The 7,500-nt window shown below is 40.5% G+C and overlaps 1 protein-coding gene across 5 annotated transcripts in view; it reads left to right on the top strand.

Moving 5' to 3' along the window:
* The window catches only part of LOC122259343 (extracellular matrix organizing protein FRAS1), a 194,887-nt gene that overhangs the window by 121,257 nt on the left and 66,130 nt on the right, over positions 1–7,500 (top strand). The gene's annotated exons all lie outside the window — the stretch shown is intronic.

Here is a 7,500-nt window from a genome sequence, read left to right as displayed (position 1 = left end):
CTGGGGAAGAAAAGGCCGAAAAATAAAGATCGAAAAAGATAATACTGATGATGGCGAAAAATATAGCGAAAGAAAGAACAAATAAATACGTTTTTCTTCTTCACTTTCCCCTCTTCCTTCTTTTTCTTCTTCCTCCTCCTCCTCTTCTTCTGCTACTTCCTTCTCTTCCTCCTCATCCTCTTCTTCCTCTTTCTTTTCTTCTTCCTCTACCTTCACCTCCTTCATCTCCACCTTGATGTTTTTGGTAGACTTATCACTGAAAATAAGGGACACACACACACACACACACATATATATATATATATATAATATATATATATATATATATATTATATATATATATATATATCACACACACACACACACACACACACACACATATATATATATATATATACATATATATATATATATATACATATATATATATGTATAAATATATATATATCTATATATATATATATATATATATATATATATATATATATATATATGTGTGTGTGTGTGTGTGTGTGTGTGTGTGATATGATATAATATATATATATATATATATATATATATATATATATATATATATATATGTGTGTGTTTGTGTGTGTGTGTGTGTGTGTGTTTTGTGCGTGTACAATTTTCCGCGAATTTCATTTTTCAAACATTCATTTTCCGTTTAATTTCTCGGATCTTTTTATATCTAATTCCACATAGAATATAAATCCTTTACCAAACAAAACACATTTCGTTAAGCATATCAACTTTATTTCTCTGTCTCTACAGCGTCAACGCAAACGGCTTACCTCTAAAACCGCCAAATCATAATTTTCAAAATTTTCCACTTTGAAAATAAGGTCATCCATCACAGGAACTTTATTGCCGTGAACGCAAAAATGATGGTCATTATGCGCAGACACCGGAAGTGTGTGTCACGTATCCAGTTGGTTGTTATTTATACACAAGATAAAGCGGGAGGGTGGGGGAAGGGGTAGAGGAGGGGGGGGAGGATAAAGGGAGGGGGTTGAGGAGGGTAGGGGAAGGGTAAAGGGAGGGGGAGGATAGAGGGAAGGGTAAAGGGTTGGTGGAAGAGGGGGGAGAGGGAAGGGGAGGGTGGAGAGTCGGTGGAAGAGAGAGGGAAGGGAGAGGATGAGTTGAAGGGTAGGGGGAGAGTAGGTAGGGGGAGGGGTGGTGGTTATAAATTAAGTCTGTTATTACTTGATCTTAACTCAGGGTTTTCGTGATGTCTTTTTTATGATCATTATCATACTCTTTTTTGCCTTCCTCTCTCGTGATTCTTCTAATTATCCATTTCATATTATTTTAATGAATCTTTTTTTTTTCATTATTTTTATCCACGTTTTTAGCCACCCCATGATACTCAGTATATCTTAATTCTCATTGTAAATTACAAAACAAATCATAGTTTATCCAAAACAGAGGAGAAAGCCAAGCTTGCTGTCAATTTAGAGCGCGGTTAAAACTACGCCATTGAGATCAGACCACACAGGTGCAGCATAAATTATTGGAACACGACACGAGTCAACCATAATTCGTGAGGGTAGACGGGAGATCTCCGAAAAGTACCAAGGGGAAGTCACGTTTCACTTGCCAGACGGTTTTATACCTAATCACATCACACAAAACTTTCTTGTTGCCCCCTTGTTTTTATTATTATTTATGGATGACTCTTAACTCGGCGGGAAAATATGCATTTGAATTAGCGAGTGTACTTCATGCTACGAAAAAAAGGAAACGCGGGAACTCTTGAATTTATTGGTGAGATTTATTTTTTCTCTGATGGGGAGAGGAGTAGGAAAATAATAATAAGATGAGAAGGAGGTGAAGAAAAGGAGGAGGAGGAGAAATACAAGAAGAGGAAGAGAAGAAGAAGGAGGAGGAGGAAAGAGAAAAGGGAAAGAAGAAGAGGAGAAGGGTGAAGAAATAGTAGTAATTGTTTGTAGATGAAGAAGTAGAAGGAGGACGACAAAAAGAAGAGGGAAAAAAGAAGGAGAAGGAAAAAGATGAGAAGAAGAAAAAGAAGAAAAAGAAAAGAGAATAAGAGAAGCAGAAAAAGGGTGAGTAAGGAGTAGTATTAGTGGTGATTGTAGAGAAGGAAGTAGAGAGAGGACGACAAAAAGAAAATAAAGAAGAAGAAGGGGAAAGAAGGAGGAGGAGAAAAAGAAGAAGAGGAAGAAGGAGAAGCGAGGAGGCGGATCTTACGCAAGACCAATTTGTTTCACGAGAGGTTTCAAGAGTAAATTTAATGTAGCAAAAGGCATTCCTCCGAGCGGGACTTAAAAGCACTACCTCAGAGCATTGGTTCATGTGAGGCGGCCTGGCTGGTGGGCTGGCGGTGGGCTGGCGGTGGGCTGGCGGTGGGCGAGAGGTGGGGGGTGGACAAGGGTAGGGGGAGGGAGGGAGGGAAGGCCCGGGGTACAGAAGCGCCGTTGTGGGCGAGAGAGGGCGAGAAGGGCTGCAGTAAGGTCATGGGAGGATTGAGGTGGGCGGCGTCCCTCTGAACCAATATTTGTGGTGCCGACGCCCGTGCTCCCTTGCCACCTTGGCCGTCTGTGCATTTGGTGACTGGGGTGGTTTTCGTTTTTTTTTATGGGGGGGAGGGGGGATTTATGGGTTGGGTTATGCATTTATGAAGTCCTGTTGGGTTTGCTTATTGATACATAGGTGTACATATTGATAGAAATATACAGAGATACGTATATGTAAACGCACACACACATGTAGGATTTTGTGTGTGTTGATCCAAGAATTAAACTATGAGCATACGTGGATTTTTTTTTTTTTTTTTTAATAAAAATTGTGTGACTTTATCATCACTAATATTATGATTATTTTCACTATACATTTAATTACTATTATTAAATCTATTATCGCCTTCAAATATATTCCAATCAACAATCAAAAAATACAATTAATAAATAAAAAAATAACCCTTCCACTTCACACACACACAAAAAAAGATAATAAAAAAAATTCAAAAACTTCCGATCGAAAAACGAAAAACCGGAATGAACAGAGGCCGATCCCCTTTAAGCCTAAATTTGTCAGGAATTGACATATTGGTCGCCCCTCCCCCCCTCCCCCTCCCTTCCCCCTCCCCATACTCGACCTGAACCTTTGACTCTGGTGCTGATTGATGGTGGGACATCCTATTTTTCTTTCCTGGTGACGTGTGCGAGTGTGTGAGGTGAGGGGGGGGAGGGGGAAGGAAGGGGAGTAGGTGGGGGGAGGGGGAGGGAAGGGAGTAGGTGGGGTGAGGAGGAGGAAGGGGAGGGGGAGGGAGGGGAGTAGGTGGGGTGAGGAGGAGGAAGGGGAGGGGAAGGGAGGGGAGTAGGTGGGGTGAGGAGGAGGAAGGGGAGGGGAAGGGAGAGGAGGGGTTTCTTTTGGGGAAAGAGGTTGTGCTTAGGGGGGATGCAAAGGGGTGTGTAGAGGGAGGAAAGGGGGTTTGTGGGGGGGAGGGGAGCTTGTGTGTGTGTGTGTGTTCGTGTGAGTGCCCAGAGATCTGGAGTAGTTTACGTGGGGGGAAGGGTTTATGCACATGTGCTTTTGTTTGTGGGGGCGAGGGGAGGGGGAGAGCGGCTTTTGTGTGTGTGTGTGTGTGTTTGTCATACTGCACTTATTTACCGTAAGAGCGGTCGTAAAATTGTCATTCTCCACGAATGTAAATTTGCCCTTTTTGGTAAGGAAAGAAACGTAACGATATCTCCAGACACATAATGCTTTGTACACTCACAGCAACAGACGCACGCACGCACACACACACACACACACACACACACACACACACACACACACACACACACACACACACACACACACACACACACACACACACACACACACACACACACACACACACTACACACACACACACACACACACACACACACACACACACACACACACACACACACACACACACTCACAGCTCCATGTGTACAAAGAAGAGAGATGGTGACCAATGCCACACCTGGTGCCCACACGTCACCACTATGCCACCACACACGCTACCCCGCTCACCCCCGTACCCCATCCTCTACCCCAACCCACCCTACCCTTCCCCAGCCCACCCGTGCCCACCGCAGCCCACCCTCTTGTTTTTATGTGAGGGCGGGATGCTGGCGGATCTTTTCGTCTCTCTTTTTTTTCTCTCCTTTTTTTCTCTCTCTCTTTTCTTGTCTATCATCTTTTTTGTATCTTTATCAACTTTATGGAATTCTGCCGCTGTGACTCGTACCCTGTAATGACTGGACGCCGACCGGGGGACCGTGTTTGTTGTCCTGCTTAGGGTGGAGTGATGAAGTGTCTTAGGGGAGGAGGGGGGAGGGGGGAGCTAGGGGTTAAGGGGGTAGGGGGTAGGGGTTGAGGTTTAGGGGTGGATTTGTGCGTGTTTGTGTTTGCGTGAGTTTGTATGTGTTTGTGTGTATTTGTGTTTGTATGTGTGTTTGTTTGTGTTTATTCATCCTTATGTGCGTTTACTTTTTATGCTTATGTATGTGTGTCTGCATTTGCATTTTTATGCGCGGACGGTTTACAGTCTTACTCACATTTAGCCACGAATAACATATGTGCAACAACAACAACAAAAAAAAAGTTCCGAATATGCACGTGGGACAACAATTGTAGTTTTATATCACCGCGATGAAAATAACACCAGAAACTTTTGTTCTTGACTAACCACACCATTAATTACATAACCAAAGAAGCATGCCAACTTCCTGGCTTTGCAAACAACTGAAAAAAATAATAATAACGACATATTATGGTTATTAAAATTTTATTTACTTTTAGGTATTTTTATCATCATTCTCCCTCTCTTCTTTACCGTTGTCACGATGACAGTAGCCTAAGGGAGGAATTCATAACAGGAGAGAAATGAAACGGTAAATTTCACAAGGATAAACTTAGCTACAGCTTAATGTACATGATGCTGATAAAGTGAATAGTGTGACAGTCTTCCCTAAAGCACTATGTTATCACCATACGGGCTTGTATAGTGGGGGTATAGTGTGGCAAGGCTTCACACTATAGATAATGGTCTATCTGAACTGGTATGTCGTATCTCATAGTGCATTTTGTAGTCCAGTCAACATGCAGTAGATGTCTGTGGTCTTATAATGGAACTTTGGGGTATAGTATGTATATATATATATATATATATATATATATATATATATATATATATATATATATATATATATATATATTTTTTTTTTTTTTTTTTTTTTTTTTTTTTTTTTTTTTTTTCTATTACAGTATCATGTGTTATTATGGAGGAAATTGAATTTATCAATACACTATAATGTGTGTTATCATAGGGGGGATAATAAAAACAATGTATATAAATATTTGTAAATAATAAAGATTGTTTGACGTTGGAAAAAAAACTAATTACTGATAATTGAGACACAAACATCTCCACCAACCTCATTAATACTCTCGCTGATAACCTCATTAATGCTCTCGCTAATAACCTCATTAATTCCTTTGCTAATAACCTCACTAATCCTCTCGTTCATTTCTCACAGATGTTCCCTGATGTCACAATTTTCCCCTTCGTTTTGCTTTTGTGTTTTTCTTAACAAAAAAGCCACCTCATGACGCGTGTATTTCCTCATGACAGTCGCTGCTTCTAATTGTTCCATCATGATAAGTATTCATTTTCTTTTTCGCGTTTGTGGTTGATGTTGCAATTAAGCATTAAGCTGCAATTGCAAGAAATATTGAAATCGTTGCAAAATACCTTAATGATGAGAATATAATTTTTTTCTTCATAGTTATTATTATTTTTTTAAACATTAACTTTTTTCATATCCGATATTATTACCAGTTGCACAGTTTACGTCAACGGTAAATAAGTAAAACAGATTTTGGACTTTTATGAAAATATAGAAACCCTAAAATAATATCAAGAAAATGCATCTCCTTCAAGAAACCGCCAAAGAAGCAAGAGGAAATTCCCTTTTTGAGTGATGGCGACAGGACGTTACACGAGTAAAATATATTGCAAACACAAGTCTCTCCCACTCGCGACAAGAATAATATAGTGTTTCACTTATGGAGAGCCGAATCCTCTATTTATTTCTTGAATTCAGGAAATGCACAGAGACATCTTAAAACACAACAAACTGCGGAAGAATATTCTGATGTTGGTTCTCGCATCGCTCTGGAGGACGGCGTGTTGCTTATGTTCGTTAAAAGTTTCAAATGTGGATTCGTGTAAACCGGTGCCGTACGTTCTTTGTATCTTTTCTTCGTGTTATTATATTATATTATCATCATTGTTACTTCACATTTTTCTCTGATGCTGATTATTTGTCGCTTTTATCTTTAGAGGAAGTTTACATGACATACAACATACAGGTTAAAACCAGGTACTAAGGGAGGAAGAATAGTTAACGTCATGACACTCGCCATTCTTGAGTCTGATGTCTCACTCAGAGAAGGAGGGGTTGGGGGCGGAGAAGAGGGAGGGGGAGAGGGAGAGGGAGAGGGAGATGTAGATGGAGGAAAAAAAAGAGAGAGAGAGAGATGGAGGAATGATAGAAAAGAGAGAGAATGAGAGTGAGAGAGAGAAGGAAAAGGAGATAAGAAGAGACAGACAGGCAAGCAAATAGACAGATAGATAGAGACAAAAGGGCACAGACAGAGCTCTATAGATCAAGAAAAAAAACAAGGAACAACAACAACACAGTATAATAGCGAGGGGGAAGGAAGCAAGGAGAGGGAGCAAAGGTCAGAGTCAGAGTCCACGAAGACAAAGAAACAGCGGAGAGAACCTGAGTCTGTCGCGTGGAAAGGGCACTCGATCTATCACTTAATGACCGGCCTGTCAGAGGTTATCACACCGAGGTTTAGTGTGATATCTATGCGATTTCACGCTGTAGATAACCCCCATGCGTGAAGGGAAGTGTGCGCTTTATCTACTGTTGACTTTAAGCACATCGACAGGGTCACAACAAATTGGGGCGTGTCCATGTTGTTACGAATGCGGTCGAGAATTTTGTAAGATCTGTCTGTGGCGTATTTTAATCGGCTGATATTTAATCAGTATCGGTTGGTTATTTTGTTTGGCTTTGTAAGGATTTTGGAATTAACGTTTTCAGCATCTACTTCAGTTTATTAAAGTTAGATCCATTTTTAATATTCTATTTTTCTCTCTTTCCAGGTGCGACGGCCAGTTCGATCAAAACAAGCAGAATGTGCTTGCGTTAAACATCCGCCAACCTCATTACCACAAGGACAATCAGTCCTCCAGTGTACTCGTGTCGCGCTTATAATAACATGTTTTAAGACCCTGTGTTGAACACTTGAATTAAGCACACACTACTTGAAATTTATAGAAGGAGCTTCTTCGTTATCTTGATAAGAAGTCCCCACTTGCAATCTGCTGTGATACGTCTCGGGGAACCGTCGGATGCAAAAAAGCAACACTGTTCTGATTTTTTATCTTAGGATATACGGTGTATCTTGGGTTGAATAAATATGAAT

Source organism: Penaeus japonicus, unplaced genomic scaffold (genome assembly GCF_977035675.1).
Source record: "Penaeus japonicus unplaced genomic scaffold, GWHDUDI00000001_assembly GWHDUDI00000025, whole genome shotgun sequence".
NCBI classification, from domain to species: Eukaryota; Metazoa; Arthropoda; class Malacostraca; order Decapoda; family Penaeidae; genus Penaeus; species Penaeus japonicus.
Note: the sequence above shows the minus strand (reverse complement) of the source record. Positions and strands in the feature narration are given on the sequence as shown.